The sequence below is a fragment of the Rhineura floridana genome, chromosome 1 (genome assembly GCF_030035675.1).
Source record: "Rhineura floridana isolate rRhiFlo1 chromosome 1, rRhiFlo1.hap2, whole genome shotgun sequence".
NCBI lineage: Eukaryota > Metazoa > Chordata > Lepidosauria > Squamata > Rhineuridae > Rhineura > Rhineura floridana.
Genome location: NC_084480.1, coordinates 245,936,833 through 245,954,442, shown reverse-complemented (window position 1 = coordinate 245,954,442; position 17,610 = coordinate 245,936,833). Strand labels below are relative to the sequence as shown.

The following is a 17,610-nucleotide window of genomic DNA, read 5'->3' as shown; positions in this document are numbered from 1 at the left end:
CATCCAGATACTGCTGGACTACAACTCCCACCATCCCTGACTATTGGCTATGCTGGCTGGGGCTGATGGGAACGAGAATCCAACAATATCTGGAAGGCTGCACATCCCCTATCCCTGCTTGGATATAGCCATTTCAGTGTAAAACGTTTTCTTGATTCAATGCATGATTGAGAGTTAAACACAGAACAGTTACCCTTTAAAAATCTTACTGTATTCTTCACATTTGATAGTTCAAGAGTGAAAAAATATGTACAGACTTGCTTCCCACGATTTACCAACAGAGTCCCGGCCTATGCCTTTAAGACATTCCAGAGAACTATGGACTCTTTCGTTTTGCGCTTTTAATAGCTTTGCAACAGGCTAACATGGATACAGTTATATTAGGAAATACATGCCTGACCTGCAGCTGTTACACGGCTCTGGAAAGAGAAAAGGTAGAAATCCTACACATGATATCTGGACACACCTCCAGGAAGCACAGGGCGCTCCTTCGGAGTTTGAAAAGAGCGGCTTTTTCAAAAGGGTGAAAGGAGGAGGAGTATCCTTTTTCAGCTCAGACACAATACTGTATACAATACTGCTTTCCCTAACTTAATTGTGAAAGGTTGTTGGGCGGGCCAGCCTCAAAACTAAAGTAGGAAGTTTTGGGTTGTCTGCTATTGTGGAGTAAGCTGCTATTGTGGAGTAAGGGGTGTGTGACCGTCCCTCTCCGCGTTGAGGTCAAGCAAGTCTTACCACAGACAAGAAGGGTGAACATATTTGCGCGGATTATGTTGGAATTGGTTGTGGCTGCAGAAACACACAGAACGATAAGCGAATCCGGCCGCGGGGAAAGGTCCACTCACGCTTTGTCGGATTAAAACTAACGCTGCCGGAAGTTGCTGCTCAGGCCGGTGTGAGGGAGAAAAACTCGAGGAAGGCAAGCCAAGCGTTATATTACCTCAGGACGGCTGTTTCATCGCTCTCTCGGCTAGCTTTGTTCGAGGCGAGCGTCGGAAAAGAGAAACAGAAAGTCAGAGAAAGAAGACTTCTGTTTTCTTTCCGACCGACAAGTTAAGCTTTTTCCCCCCTCTAGTTATTTGTGACCGAAGACATAACGGCTTGATCGAAAAGCTTGGCGGGGCTGAGCAACCCCTGGTGGCTGGAGGCTGCGGTAGCGACTGCTGCTCTCCACCTCTGAGGAGGATTTCCTTTCATTCTGCCGGGAACGATTCCCCTCTCTTTCTTCCAGGCTGACGATTTGCTGGCGGAGCTTAATTTGAGTCGTAGAGGAGAACCATGTGAAGTAACAGTAAAGGAGGGGGTGCCACGAAGCATGTGCACAGTGCTTTTGCTTCCTGACCATTGAGGAAAAACAATCGCCCCTTCCCTCTGTGATTAACGTGGAAGGCTTTCAAGACGAGGCTTTCAGGCAAGCATTTTCCAGGATGCTGAAATTGGTTACTAGTTCCCAGTCGCTTATGTGCTCGAAAGTATGGAACACACACACAAAAAGGAAAGTTCACACCTCTCTCAACTCCAAATTAAAGTTTATATACACATTGGCATACTCTGTATTGTTTCCATGATGGGGGACCTCAAGCACAACAATGAAGTTATTCCATCAAAATTACCAGGTATCATAAATGCATTCTGTTGTCATCAAAAACAAGTAACTGGGGGTTGCCTATCCTAAAATATACTTTGGACCAGGACAAATCATACACACAAGCAAAGGGGATAGTGACCTCTACAAGATACTAGAGCATCGTGCCTATCCCAAAGTTTTTTGTGGGTGCATGGCACAAATAAGGACATCTGTGCACATCCAAAACAAAAGTAGGCAGAAAAAATGAGTAAATGGGGATACCTGTCCTCAAAATTGGGGTAAGCACTCATAGAGGACACCCTTTTACTCTGCTGCAAGATTTATCCTGACCACTGCAGATTTTGGGGTGGGCACCAACGTTTTTTCCCATGTTTTGGCTATTTTTGTTGTGCATAGATACCCATATGCATATTGAACACCCACAATTAGCTGAGCACCAGACAGGATGCAGTGGCGTCTCATAAAGGACTCTCTCCCCTTTGCTTTGGTATATGGCTTGCCCTGGCCCACAGCAGAGTTTGGAGGTTCACATCCCCAGTTACTTAATTTATTCTGCACACTTTGTCTATTTTGGTTGTGCATAGATGCTCATATCCATTCTGTATACCCACAAGAAGCTTTGTTTTGGGTATATGATTTGTCCTGACCCATAGCAGATTTTGGGGTGGGCATCTTCAGTTACTTTTTTTCCTACTTGTTTTGGCTCTTTTAGCATGTACCCACAAAAAGCTATGGGCCAGGCAACATGCAGTTTCATCTCAGAGAGGGCTCTCTTCCCTGCTCATGTGTATGATTTGTCCTGGCCTATGGCAGATTTTGGGGTGCCCCCCAGTTACTTATTTTTTCCTGCACACCGTGTCTATTTTGCTTGAGTGTATGATTTGTTCTGGCCTAAAGTATATTTTAGGGTGGGTACACCCGCAGTTATTTATTTTTATGATTATATGACATCTTCATGCATTTATGAGCATTTCAGAAGCCTGGTAATTTTGATTCAATAACTTTATTGTTGTGCTTGAGTGGGAGAGCCCCCCAATCATGGAGATATATGATATGAGGTATCCCAACATGTATTTTGGGGTTCGTGGACATTTTATTTATTTATTAAATTTATATTCTACCCTTCCTCCCATAAGGAGCCCAGGGCAGCAAACAAAAACACTAAAAGCATCCTAAAATATCTTAAAAACAAAGACTTTAAAACATATTTAAACAAAACATCTTTAAAAACATATTAAAAAGCAATTTCAACACAGATGCAGGCTGCAATAAGATTTCTACTTAAAAGGCTTGTTGAAAGAGGAAGGTCTTCAGTAGGTTCCAAAAAGATAACAGATGGTGCCTCTGTAATATTTAAGGGGAGGAAATATAAACTTTATTTTGGAGTTCAGGGAGCTGTGAACTTTCCTTCTTTTTTAATGTTTTGAACTTTTGAGCAAATAAGGAACTGAAAACTAGTAACCAACTTCAGAATTGTGCTTAACTGGGCTACTTTTTGAGTAGACCCCGGATAAGAGCATGCTCCAAGCTGTTACTTTCAAGAGCTATTTGTAGGCAGGCAGAAGGAAGTGGTAGTTAATATAAATAGCTGGGGGGGGTTGCTATTACTATAAGCATTTGTTGACAGAGAGAGAACGACTGGACAATGTGAGTCTGTTTATATAAAAAAGAATTTTAAAAAACTTTTAAAACTATTTGCAGTTATTTTTGAGTGGGCTGGAGGATACTATTGGAGGTTTGGGAGGAGAAATGGTGGACTATAGTCTGTGTCCCTAAAGCTGATGGACTGCTACGAAGGGGGGGGGAAGCTGGTCAAGATGAGTTATTTTCCAGTTCCCCCACATGCCCACCCTCCATGTACTCGGTAGTTAACCTCCTCTTATGCAAGTGTGTTTGCTCCCAAAGGCTTTAGGAAAGCAGGCTGCCACACACTGGATTTGCTGAGGACCTATGTATAAAGTCCAATGTTTGTAAGTCTGAATATCTTGGTTGTGTTCCAGATTCTTTTTTGTTTTTTTTCAGGTTGGGTTTTTCATTATTCCAAACCTGTACCCCCATCCCTCCCCCAATTCAAAACCAAGGACAGGCAGGGTGGAGATGGATTTTTAAAAATTCTTTATCAGTATTACATTTATATCCACCTTTCCTCCAAAGAACTTAAGGTGGCATTCATGGATCTCCTTTTCTCTATGTTTTCCTCACAACAACTCTGTGAGGTAGGTTAGGCAAACAGCAATGATTGGCTCAAGGTCACGTAGTGAGTTTACTGGCTGAACAGTGATTTTAACAGTAGTCTCCCAGGTCCTCGTCCACTTAATTTATCTGCATTTTATTCCACATTCTGGAAAAAAAAAGATGTGGAAATGAATAACCTGGGGAGGGGGAAATTGTTTCCCCATAAGTCTGGAAATGTATGGGGCCCCTTGTGAACAGTCTTGTGTGGTACCTTTAAGACTAATCAATTCAGGCTGAAATCCTGTACATATTTACAAAGGAGCAATCCCCCATGGAATTCAGTGGGGGCCTACCTCTCTGAGTAATGTATGGCTATTGTGGCATAAATCCACACTAGAAATTGTGACAGCAGGGACCCCTTCTGAATCAACACTTAGGTGCTAGATATTCATAAAACCAAGGGTTCACTGTTTCTTTTCAATGGAGGATAGGGAGAGAACAAGAGCACAACTTTTCTCCCTGCAGAGAAGCAACTGACATCAAGGACCCTTCTGAGCCAGTTTAGTTAGGTGCCGTTTCTTTATAAAACAGCAATGCCTAAGTGTCTACAGTATCTTTGCAAGGGAGGATGGGGAGAAAACCAGAACAGCTTGTCAATGCCCTGTGATCCCTCATTGGCCACGCCCCATGACCTCTTAGCAGCTCTACCAGGTCTAGTAGGTACCAGCTACCATTGTGTCTGAGGAGTTCTATTTATAAAAGTATGCATTTTAATTCAGAACCATACCTATATACTCCTTTGTTTCAGAGTAACGACATTAACTTTCAGGGTGTGTTTTTAAATTTCTGCAGAAACAGTACAAATGTGCATGGAATGACTTTCTAAAGCCTTGCAAATAATTTGACAACATTCACCAACTCAAAAATAAATAAATTACTAGCCTGTCTACTTGCCCACACATATCTTTGTTAACCTGATGTTTGGGGAAAGAGAAACCAAACGAAAAAAGAGCTTTCAAACGTGCACAAAAATAAAGGTTTTATTGCTGGAATATAAATCTAATAAATAAATACTGCATGTGATTCATTGTACCCGAAACTAAATTAGAGAACACTGAAACAAATAGTGTGGCCAGTAGTGTGGGCTTCAGGACTGGACATGGAACTGAAACAGCCTTGGTCGCCCTGGTAGATGATATGAGGAGGGCGTTGGATAGGGGAGAATATACCCTCCTCGTCCTCCTGGATCTCTCAGTGGCTTTTGATACCGTCGACCACGGTATCTTGTTAAGCCTCCTAGAGGGATTGGGGATGGGGGGCACCATTTTACGGTGGTTCCGTTCCTATCTCTCAGGCAGGTACCGGGTAGCATTGGGGGATGAGGTTTCAGACCCTTGGACTCTCACTTGTGGAGTGCCACAGGGTTCTATCCTCTCCCCCATGCTATTTAACATCTATGTGAAGCTGCTGGGAGCCATCATCAGGGGTTTTGGGCTGCAGTGTCACCAATATGCGGATGACACTCAGCTCTATCTCTCATTTAAGTCCTCACCAGAGGTGGCTGTGGAGACCATGTCCAAGTGCCTGGAGTCCGTTAGTGGATGGATGGGCGAGAACATGCTGAAGCTAAATCCTGATAAGACCGAGGTGTTACTCGTGGGTGATAAGAGAAGGTTGGGAGACATCGACTTGGTGTTTAATGGGGTAAGATTACCCCTGAAGGATCAGGTCCGCAGCCTCGGGGTCATTCTTGACTCCCAGCTGTCCATGGAAGCTCAAGTTTCGGCAGTGAGCCGGGCAGCTTGGTATCAATTACATCTGATACAGAGGCTGCGACCCTACCTTCCTGTACAGCTTCTCCCGCGAGTGATACATGCCCTGGTCTCCTCTCGCTTAGACTACTGTAATGCGCTCTACGTGGGGTTACCCTTGAAAACGGTCCGGAAATTGCAGCTGGTACAGAATGCGGCAGCATGCTTGATTATGCATAGCCGTCGCAGGGAACACATCACTCCGGTGTTGAGAGACCTTCACTGGCTACCAGTGGTTTACCGGGCCCAATTCAAGGTGTTGGTATTGACCTTTAAAACCCTATATGGTTTCGGCCCGGTTTATCTAAAGGACCGCCTCCAGTATCACCAATTGAGCCGCCTTACAAGATCAGCCACCCAGGATCTCCTCTCGGTCCCACCGGCCAAAACAGCTCGGCTGGTGCGGACCAGAGAGAGGGCGTTCTCAGTAGTGGCTCCCACCCTCTGGAATTCCCTCCCCTACGATCTTCGACATGCCTCCTCCCTGATGAGTTTTCGATGAGCGTTAAAGACCTGGCTCTTCAGGCAGGCCTACAGGAACTCGAGCTAGATTAGTTGTAATGTTTTAACTGATGTCTTGATGTTAGTTTTAATTGATGAATATGGTTATTTATTGTATTGTGTAATGTATTTATTGTATTGTATATTGTACTTGCTGCTGCTGTAAGTCGCCTAGAGTGTGCAAAATTGGACAGATAGGCGACTAACAAATTAAAGTTTATTATTATTATTATTATTAAGTTGGAGCTGCTCTGATTGCCTCATATAGGCTTTACCCTGCATTGCAGCCCCCAATATAGAGGTTGTTGGATTGGGAGTAACTCAAAGCTTAAGGGGATGAGGAGCACTGGAGAGCAACAGACTGGTTTAGGGAGTGCAGGCCAGGCAACACACAGCTCTGTCTGCTTTCTGCCTTCAGGGATTTGCCACCTGAGGTAATTGCCACACTCTACCTAATGGTAAGGCCAGTCTTCCATGTGACATTTCCAGTGCTCCTTATAGCACAGGATGAAGCTACAATACTTTCTTTTAGTATGCTATTATGCAGTGCAATTCTAAGCATGTTTACTCAGAAGTAAATTCTATCTATGAAGAATTACTTCATAGTAAGTGTGCATAGGTGTTATCTATTCAAGATGCAGTCCAATTTCAGGCAGAATTTCCAGACTGCAGGAAAGGTATCTTAGAAATTTCATATGCTAAAAACTTAAGTGATATACCTGACTTACACTACAGTAAATGGAATAGACTCTTGATCCTTTATAGAAGTTAGGTACCATCCATTGAATGTAAGGGATTTGTACCATAATTTGTTGGTCCATAGATGGCCTTTGTGGCATTAAAAAAGCCCTGTACTGTATATCATGAGCATCTGCAAAATGCTGGATTTCCTGAGCTTTCTTTATCCACCAGGCGTTCTTAAGTTCTCTACTTCTTCGCTGGACCTCAGCCTTTGCACTGGCATAGATTTTCTTCTTAGCAGCACAATCAATGTCTTTCTGCCATATCCGGAAGGCTTTCCTTATCTTTTTGATGATATGTTCGATCTCAGTATCATTCTCATCAAGCCAATCCTGATGTTTTTTAGTTTGGTATCCATTAGTTTCTTCACATGCTGCTATAATGGAAGTATTCAGTTTAATCCAGTGTTCCTTGACGTTTTCAGGGAGTTCCATAGGTAGACATTTATTATTATTATTATTATTATTATTATTATTATTATTATTTACATTTGTATACCGTCCCATAGCCGAAGCTCTCTGGGCAGTTTACAACAATTAAAAACATTAAAAACAAATATACAAATTTTAAAACACTTAAAAAAAAAATTAAAATCACATGCTAAAATGCCTGGGAGAAGAAGACTTCTTGAGCATTGTTTGAAAATAAGCTTGCTTAATAGGATCTTGAAGGTTGTGGGTGTTCATTTTACACCTTGGTTTTCTTCTTGGAGCCTACGTTGAGGAACAATATTAATGGCCATAGTCAGTGGGTCAAATTAATCGGTGATCTGTCCAGCAGTCACCAGCACTCGTCATGGCCCTATTGAGGAGTGCATCACGATGATCTCTAGCAAATTCCACAACAACGAACTAGAGACGAGCTTGCAGTATCCCCTAATTTGGATGAAGTCAGTAAAGCCATTAATCAAATGAAGAATAACAAAGCTAGTGGACCTGATGGGATTCCTGCTGAAGTCTTTAGAGAAGGTGGGCCTGCACTTACACAACAACTTCATAAGCTCATCGAAAAGATTTGGATGAGGGAGGAGATCCCAGAAGTCTTTAGGGATACCATAATTATCACTCTTTTTAAGGAGGGTGGTAGAACAGATTGTGGGAACTATCGAAGTATCTTTCTTCTTGCTACCACAGGTAAGATCCTTGCAAGGATCCTTGCAAATCACCTCCTGCCGATCTCAGAAGATATCCTCCCAGATTCCCAGAATGGTTTCCACCCTTCCAGGGGGACAGCACACATGATCTTCATTGCATGAAAGCTTCAAGAAAAATGCCAGGAGCAGAATCAACCGTTATATATGGTGTTATTGATCTTACTAAGGCCTTTGATACTGTGAATCGAACTGCTGTCTGGACCATGCTTCTGCAAAATTGGATGCCCTGATAAATTTGTGAATATTTTGCGACTCCCTCGTAACATCATGATGGCAACAACTTTGGATAACAATTGCTTTCAGAGAGATCCATTCAGAGTCGGATCAGGAGTAAAACAGGGATGCTTCATTGCTCTAACTTTATTTGCTCTTTTCATTGCTATGATTCTGCACTTATTGAGGGGAAACTTCCTACTGGTGTGGAAATCATATATCGAACAGATGGAAACCTTTTTAATCTCAGTAGGCTGAAAGCAAAACAAGATAATTACAACCTCTGTCGTAGAACTTCAATATTCCATTCAGACACATTCATATGCACATTCAGAGAAAGACCTTCAAACTATCCTAAATGTCTTCGCAGAAGCATATGGAAAGCTTGGGTTCTCACTTAATATTAAAAAAACCAAAGTGCTTCATCAACAGGTGCGAACTAGTCCCTCTGTAGCACCATCAGTCCAGCTTAATGGTGCGATGCTGGAGAATGTTGATCACTTTTCCTATCTTGGCAGCCATCTTTCTGTAAAAGCTGATATCGATGCTGAAATTCAACATAGTCTGAGTTCTGCAAGTGCCGTATTCTCCCAAATTAAGCGTAGAGTGTTCGAGGATCGGGATATTCGCAGGGAGACCAAAATGCTTATTTACAAAGCCATTATACTACCAACCTTACTGTACGCCGTGAAACGTGGACCATTTATAAATGCCATTCCCAAGTTCTCGAAAGATTCCGCCAAAGCTGCTTCTGTAAAATTCTGCAAATTACTTGGGAAGATAGACGGACTAATGTTAGCGTTTTGGAAGAAGAAAGAAAGACCACCAGTGTTGAAACAATGATCCTTCAATAGCAACTTCACTGAACTGGCCATGTTGTTCAAATGCTTGATTACCATCTTGAAAAGCAGCTACTTTACTCCCAACTTAAGGATGGAAAATGGAATATCGGTGTTTAAAAGTGTTTTAAAGATATTCTTAAAGACAATCTAAAAAAATGTAACATGAGCATCAAGAATTGGGAAGTTTTGGCCCATGAGTTTCCCAATTGGAGGTCGGCTATTATCAAGGTGCTATGGACTTTGAAAAAGCACAAGTACAGGGTGAAAGGGCAAACAAGTTAAATGGAAGGCACATCAAACAAATCCTCATTGCGACTGTCTTCCATCTGGAAACCTATGTTCTCACTGTGGGAGGCTGTGTGGATCTAGGATTGGCCTCCACAGTCACTTATGCACCCACCGTTAAAGACCTTACCTTGGAAGACAATCTTACTCAGTCATGAGAGATCGCCAATGAAAAAAAAATGTTTATTTAAAATATTTATATGCTGCTTTTTAGGGTCAACCCCTGCTTAAGGCAGCTTCCAACATATATATTCACAGTATAAAATCCATAACAAATATGAAACACTATAAAATACAACTGATAAATAACAAGCGCCAGAAATAACAGCATTCAGCAAATTAAAAACAAAATTGATCAATAATTATAAACTACAGTTGCTACAAATATAGAGTAATCCAATGAAATCCTAATTTCAGAGACAGCATTTGTAAACATGGTTCTTTAGAGCCTGCTTAAATAGCTGTAATGATGAGCCCATAAGTAAATAATGGCAAATTACACCAGTTCCCTCTTTCTTCAAATTGTACTAAAATGATATTTATTTCCGTAATGGCTTTGTGCTACAGAGTCATTTATTTTATCTTCTGTGAGCAAATGTGAAACATAATACACACTTGGCCATAATATGTATAATGAATGGTAAATATAATAATTCCCAGAAACATGCTACAGTAGAAGAAGTTATGAATAATTTCTAGAACTGAATAAAATTTTATATATATATATATATATATATATAAATGTAATTGTGAATTATATATATATAATTTTTGAACAAAAGCATAAGTAAACCCAGTACAGACAGACTTGATGCGTGTCGTGTCATTACATCATTCCGCATAAATTATTTCTAAAGAACTGGGCAATTTATTGTAGGATGTAAACCAGGATTAATTTTTTGTACTTTATCCCATTTCTATCCTGTCCTTCCCAAAGGTACCCAGGACAGTTAACACATCAGTAATAAAACATTTTTTTTTAAATTCTAAAAGCAGTTTAAAAAATCTAAAAGCAGTTAAACAGTTATCTCAAGGTTGCCAGGGACAGTGTCTTTCAGCTATTAAATGCCTGGGTAAACAGTGATGTTTTCAATTTATCCTTAAAGTCAATAATGAGGTAGACAGACACACCTCATCAGGGAGAACATTCCACAAATGGGGAACTGCCACTGAAAAAGTCCTGTCACAAGTCAATGCCAACCAGGCAGTCCCCAGTGGCAGCATGACCACTGAGGCCTCACCTGCTAATTTTAGATTCTGAAACAGTTAATACTGGGGAAGGCCCTATGTTAGGTACTTAGGTCTCAAACCATGCAGGGCTTTATATGCTAGTACTAGCACCTTGAATTGGGCCCAGTAGCTCACTAGCTGCCAGTGTAGCATTTTCAGGTCAGGTGACACATGTTCCCATATTACCAGCCCAGCAGCCACATCCTAGCTTAGTTACAGCCTCCACACTGTCTTCAAGGGCCGCCCCACATGCAGTGCATTACAGTAGTGCAGATTGGTGTTATAGCTGAAAAGCATTGACATAATGTTAAGGGCTTCAGTTAAATTGGACTCATGCATGATTTAGTATGTGGTAGATAAAAGAGCAGAGTTCTTTCAGAGATGAAAATTTTCAGTTGATGCTATCTCACAATGATTGCACAAGAATTCATTTAAGTTTTGTGAGATATGCATACAACTCTGTTGAGATGTGCATACAACTCTGTTATATGGATGATCAGTTCCTAGTAAGACACTGTTCTGACTAAGCAGAAAGACAGCCAGACAAGTGATTTGACAAGTACTGTACAGAGTAATGGCTCTCTTCCATAATATGATTGGTTTGGAACTATAAATCAGAATCTTCATTTCTTCCTCCTAAATAAAGTCTCGTTCTTATGAACTATGCAACTTGCTACATATGCTTCACATAGAATTCCAATGCTTATGGGATTCTTTCTTTGCAAATTAGCTTTGCACGTGGGCTGCAACCTGCACACAATCAAGCTGTTTAAAAACCTACTGAAATCATTTTTATGTACAAAATTAGAGCACTAAAGAGTGGTAATCACAGCTATGCTTGCAATATTGGCAGAAAATGTTCTTTGTAACTACAAGATAAGTTATGCAATAGTCACCTGAACCTGGCTACTGTATACTCCCAGGAATTCTCCTTAAGCCAACTTCTACTTAGACTTTTAAAATCGGAAGCATTGAAGGAATTACTAGGAATAAAAGGAACTTGGGCCAGTGCTAGACTCTTTAACTACCACTCTTTCCTCCATCTTCACATTTCAGGGAAAGTCTGCATAAATTCCAATTTAAAAGGGACAGTAATTCAGGGGTATTGTCCCAGGTAAATAAATGTCCTGTTTTGCCTCTGAGGGAGATGTAGGGCATTTCTTTTAAAATGGTATTTGTGTGATTTGCTAAAGCACTATTTTTCAGGTTTAAGATCCCTCCCATTGTCTCCAGCAATTAGCTAAGGGGCCACAGTTCATGCTTTGCATATTGAAGTCTCAGGTTCAATCTCTGGCATCTCCAGTTAAAAGGAGAATGTAATGGCATCATTCGTTGTAATCCATATTAATCACACCTCTGTTTTGTACTTCCCCGCTAGTGTGCAGGGGAAACAAATAATGATTCCTTACTTAACATTATATCCAAACCGGGGGTTGTGGTTTGTTTCACGCCCCAAAGACCACAACCTGTTCTTCATTTACTAATTATGGGTGGTATTTAATGCTTGTCCTATTTAGAGTAGGCCCATAGAAGTTAATAAACATGACTAACTTAGGTTCATTAATTGCAATGGGTCTATTCTAAGTAGGACTTAGTTGAATACAACCCTGTGGTTTGTATGAGGGAAACACACCATGAATTCTGGTTCAGTAATAATGCTAAGTCAAGGATCCTGTTTTGTCTCCTCTACACAAAACAGATCAGAAAGGCACAATAAGAATAAGGCTATCAGTGGCTACTAGTCAGGATGGCTTTAAACTACCTCTAGTATCAGAGGCAGTATGCCTTTTCACACCAGTTGCTGGGGATCACGAGTAGGAGATAGCTTATATTGCTCATTTCCTGCTTATCATAGACATTTTTTTTACCCACTGTGAGAATAGAATGCTGTACTAAATGGGCCTTGCTCTGATGTAACCAGGGGCGTTGCTACTGGGCTGTGGAGGGTGCGACCCGCACCCGGGTTTCACCATGAGGGGGGTGACACCCAGAGCCGCCCCGCGCCGTTGCCCGGCAAGGCTGCTCCAACTCCTCCTCGGACGCGGGCAGGCGGGCGAGACCAGGAGCAGCGTCGGCGGGGCAAGGGAGGCGCGCCAGCGTTCCCAGGCCTTCTCCGGCTGGGTGCCCCTGGGAGGGCGCGCACCAGAGGTCCGCACACACACCCTGCACTCCCGCTAGTGATGCTGCTGGATCTGACAAGGCTCATTTATGAGCAAAAGAGCCCTCCTATGTGTGTTCAAGGCAAACTACTAACTATGGCTTACTGTGATGTACAAACTAGGGCAGTGTGGATTATCTCCACTGGAGACTCTGGGAAGATGCTGCCAGTCAAAATAGGCAATACTGGGCTAGATGAACAAATAATAGGACCTATTATAAAACAGCTTCCTATGCTCCTTTTCAGTATCTGAGCAGAAGGCAGTACACCTGAATGTAGTGAAAGTATACAGGAATACCCCGCTATACGGACCTTCACTTTAAGGACACTCGTAAGTACAGACATACTTACAGTAGCACCATTCTCCTGTTTACGTACACTCGCTTCGCAAGAACAGACATTTAACCTTTGGTTGTGGCCTGTTCTTTTGGTGCGTGGAGGGGTGGAAAGAGACATGATCACGTGACCGCGATCAGCTGGGAGGTGCGATCGCGATCAGCTGGGAAGCGCCGCGGTGCAGCAGCAGAGGCTTTAGCGCAGGGCTTTGAGGCTCCGCATGAAGGAGAGGTGGCACAGTGGCGGCGCAAGTGAAAAAAGGTAGTGCTTCACTTTAAGTACATTTTCGGTTTACGTACTCGCTCTGGACCCATTGCGTACGCTAATGCAGGGTATTCCTACCTGAATACGAACGTGTCACGTAGTTCATAGTCTGTCATTTCACATGATGCAACTGGTTCATTTTGAACTGTTGATAGCATAAGGCAATTATGATTCCCCCCCCCGTATGTTCTTCACTCTGGAAAAAGCACCTTTGAGGGTATTAATGGAAAGTTGATTTTCAGGAAATTGTTTGCTATAACTGGTATTCTCACTGAGGAACACAAATACACTTCCAAGGAATCTCAAGTTTTTCCAGAACATAATTTTCTACTGCTCTAGTACTAGAGAAACTTTTAGTAATCCCCCAAGATTATTGTGGAAGGCATTTATAGACACAGAACAGCAGGATTGGGTGGGAATATGTGGATGACCATTCAAATATAGCACATAACTGCTGTGTAAGAATACCTATAGAGATTTCAATATTGGAACTCTTTTTGCAGCACTGACTGCACCGTAAAACATAACTATTCTATAAGTGCAAACAAAGCACAACTAATCTCATTTCCAGGTTATCAGAAACTAGGGCTCCTGGGAGGAAGAATGGGAGGGATATACATTTAATAAATAATAATAATGTTATCTCAATACATTTTATCATGATCAGTAATGTCAAATAAGCATTCATTTCTTGATCCTCTTACCATCTTCTCCATTTACTCTTCCCTGCTAACGAACAATATTTTAGCAAGTGGCTTTTAAAAAGCCTTATGTTGTAGTTCTCATTTACATTTTTGGATCAGTTAGTGCAGACAGCAATTTTATAGTAAATGTGGACATATTGCTTTTCAGTACAGCAGAATTGCATCCCAAAACATTTCATTTGTTGCTATGAAGAATATACAGATATAAGTCAATACTGAAAAACCTCCTTCAGGTGAATCCACGAGTTTGTGTATGTTGCCAGAGGGACTTCTCTGTTCTTTGAACAGCAGCTCCTGCCTTCATCATGCAATAGAAACAACAGTCCATACTCTACTGAAATTCAAAACTGATTTGCTGTGTGGTGTGGGGAGCAGCTCCTGTTGCTGTTTTTAAAAGCCATCACTGATTACACAGAGATGATTGCCTGGGTTTCTGCATGGCAGCCATAATGCTGAAAACAAACTTTGAAGTGAAATCTGGCATATGAAAAACCAAATTATTCACTTGTTTTGTCTGTGGCCTTAACAAACAGAAAGTCATTTTTTTAAACTCTTAACTTTTGCACAACAGTGTATAATGACACATACAGAAGTTCATTTTAAAAACATAACTGCAAAATACATAATAAATTAGATGACTTGCAATTTGCTGCCATTTACTGGCACCCCAAATCTGCCGCCTAAGGTAGCCATTTCACTCTCTGCTTCATGGGATAGCTGCCCCTGAATATTTATTAATGCTAATGAATTAAACATTGCATAAAAAGTTCCATTACTTTGTCATACTTTTACATGAAGAACTATTGAACGGTAAATAATGGAGAATGCTTTAGTGCAAGTTAAAAGCATTCAGCGCAAAATGGAAAGCATATAGCCCACTGTGAGTCATACCCTACATGCTGAATGACTTGGATCAGGCCAGCACTGTAGACCAATATAAGAGCAGGATAATCTTGGTTCAGGATTCTTGCCCTCTGTTGCCAGCTTTTCCTAAGCAACAGAAAACCTGGATTTGTGGATCACAACTATTTGGGATTCACACAACATGTTCTTTCACTTGCAAAAAACTTACATAAATTTTAAAAACTCATGATACAGGGGGATTTTTTTAAAATGAAATCTGTCAAATATGTAATCTCCCCAAATCTGCAGGTTCTCTTACCATTTTTTAGCAGTGAAGTATAATTTTTTATACTTTGTATTTAGTTTATAAAAAACTAAGGCACCAGTCCAGCAAAAATTAGTTATGAGTAAGACCAATTGAAAATAGCGGAAAAAGTTACTTGTGATTTTTTATGAATCATGCACTACTTTTAATGGGAGGTGCATTGCTGTTATGTTCATTTACTAAAAGTAAATCCCACTGAATTCATTGTGGTTTATTATCAAATAGGCGTGCATAGGCTTGCATAGGATAACTAACTACCTCATATATTTGGGTATAAGGCTCCAATCCTACACTCTTATTTGGAGTGAATCCAGGAGAACTTACTTCCAACTTAATACGCATAGGATTGGGAGTTAATTTCTAAAATTAAACAATTCACGTTGAATAATATTGGGTTATAGCAAATTAAGTCACACTCCAGGTAGACCTGAGAGCCAGTGTGGTGTAGTGGTTACAGTGTTGGACTATGACCTGGGAGACGAGGGTTTGAATCCCCACACAGCCATGAAGCTCACTGGGTGACCTTGGGCCAGTCACTGCTTCTCAGCCTCAGAGGAAGGCAATGGTAAACCACCTCTGAATACTGCTTACCATGAAAACCCTATTCATAGGGTTGCCATAAGTCGGGATCGACTTGAAGGCAATCCATTTTCCCAGGTAGACCCACTGAAATTATGCACTTAAATTCTAACTAAGGGTTAAAGTCCATTAATTTCACTGGACCTAATCTGAGTTTAAATTGGATACAACTCATTAGCTTTTATACTGATGAGGACATATTTTCCCAAACATTACAACAATATTTCCTAGCTTTGCTTTGTATGTTTAAAAGTCTGTTAAGTCTGCTATTCAGTTTTATATCAGTTGTTATAGACATTTGGCATTCTCTCAAGGAGTAATAAAGATAACTGTTTATCAGTTTGGATATCCACACACTTAAGCTGATACTTCCTCTTTGAGATTATGTTAGGATCTCATATGATGCACTGAGCTCTTAAACAACTTTAAAACTAGCCTACTAGGTACTAATATTTTACTTACCTCATAATTAGAAAAACTCCTAATTGTTTTGTCTAAAATCCATTAAAATAAGCATTCCTGAGAAGAGAAACAACTATGTGATGTTTCTGTCCTTTTAAAAAAAATCCAGTTCAAAGGGGGATAGGAAGAGAGTCACATTTACTTTAAACAAAAGTTATTTTGTCCTAACAGGCATGACAAAACCTGTCTTCATTCCTTTCTGTTCAGCTCAGCCAGTACACTACTTAGGTTCAGTAAGTTAATCAGTTACCAGATTTTATAGCCTTTGTTTTCAAAGTCTAATTCTTAGTTGACATTGTATCTGTGAATATACTGAGATCCATAATTCTTGGTTTTAAACAGATCATGAAGGTGGGGTTCAGTTCTGGTGATCCTTCTGATTTTGGACAACCTCTTTTATTTGTTAGTTAAAGCAAATGAGGACTTGACCTTTTAATATGCAACATACACGTTTTGGTTATGCTGTATCAGCTTTGTAATGGAATTTACTCTTGTTTAATTATTTTATGTGTTAAAGGGGTTAAATTACTTATTAGTTGGCATCACAAAGAAAAAACATTGTTTTAGCATATGCACAGCATTTACATCATATTTCCATTTTGAGATAGGTGTGTTTATCACATGTTCCTCACACAGAAGCTAAGACAGGAAAGTTAAGAGACTTGCCAAAATTTACACAGCAGTGGCAACACTCAGACTACCATTCAGGCCTTTCCCTCTACTTACCTCTGTTTCATGCATTGACTTATAGTTCTAACTATACACTTGATGAACAATCACTAAATGATGTTGCAAAATGATGTCACCAATAGCCATATATGATAAAGCAAAACAGTTACACCTAAAAAAAAATACAGACTGTGTATCTCCATTGCATACCAAAATGTAATTTCTGTAATAGTCCTAAAATATTAAGAGAGATTTTAAAAACTTACCTTCTGGTTGTAATTATGAAATATTAGTCTGACTCTGCTCTTGATCAGCAGTGGTGATCATTTATTGTTCCCTGAACACCAAGCACACATAAGATGAGAGAGCCACTGTGGACCACACTAGAGAATGCTGAGAGAAGTTCTGCTGCACCCAAGATATATACAATGTTCAATGGATAACCTAATATGTCTTTCATTTAACTGGCTGGACAGGTTTTTGCATTCTCTGGGACATGGAATCATACCAGAATTTGTTGGCATAACAGGCCTGTCAAACTAGTTCCTTGGTAGAACAGAAACCTGTTCAACCAGTATGCATCAAAGGGCAGCTCAACATGCTGCGGCTCAACTTAACTCTGAGCTTCATAAGTGGTGAATTATTCACGCCTCCACCATCTCCCAACATAGAATGTTGTAGCCTCCAGCAAAACAATTTACCAAAGGGTTGGGGAGTGCTGTATACGTATC

The 17,610-nt window shown here is 40.7% G+C and overlaps 1 protein-coding gene across 4 annotated transcripts in view; it reads right to left on the bottom strand.

Annotated features, from left to right (window-relative positions):
• The window catches only part of RBBP8 (RB binding protein 8, endonuclease), a 74,843-nt gene extending 57,605 nt beyond the window's left edge, over positions 1-17,238 (bottom strand). For 2 of the 4 annotated variants that reach the window (XM_061596879.1, XM_061596905.1), the window contains exon 1: positions 736-926. The gene's annotated coding sequence lies outside the window, so the exon portion shown is untranslated. The other 2 variants (XM_061596895.1, XM_061596886.1) reach the window with 2 other exon arrangements.
• Positions 17,239-17,610: the final 372 nt, after the last annotated feature.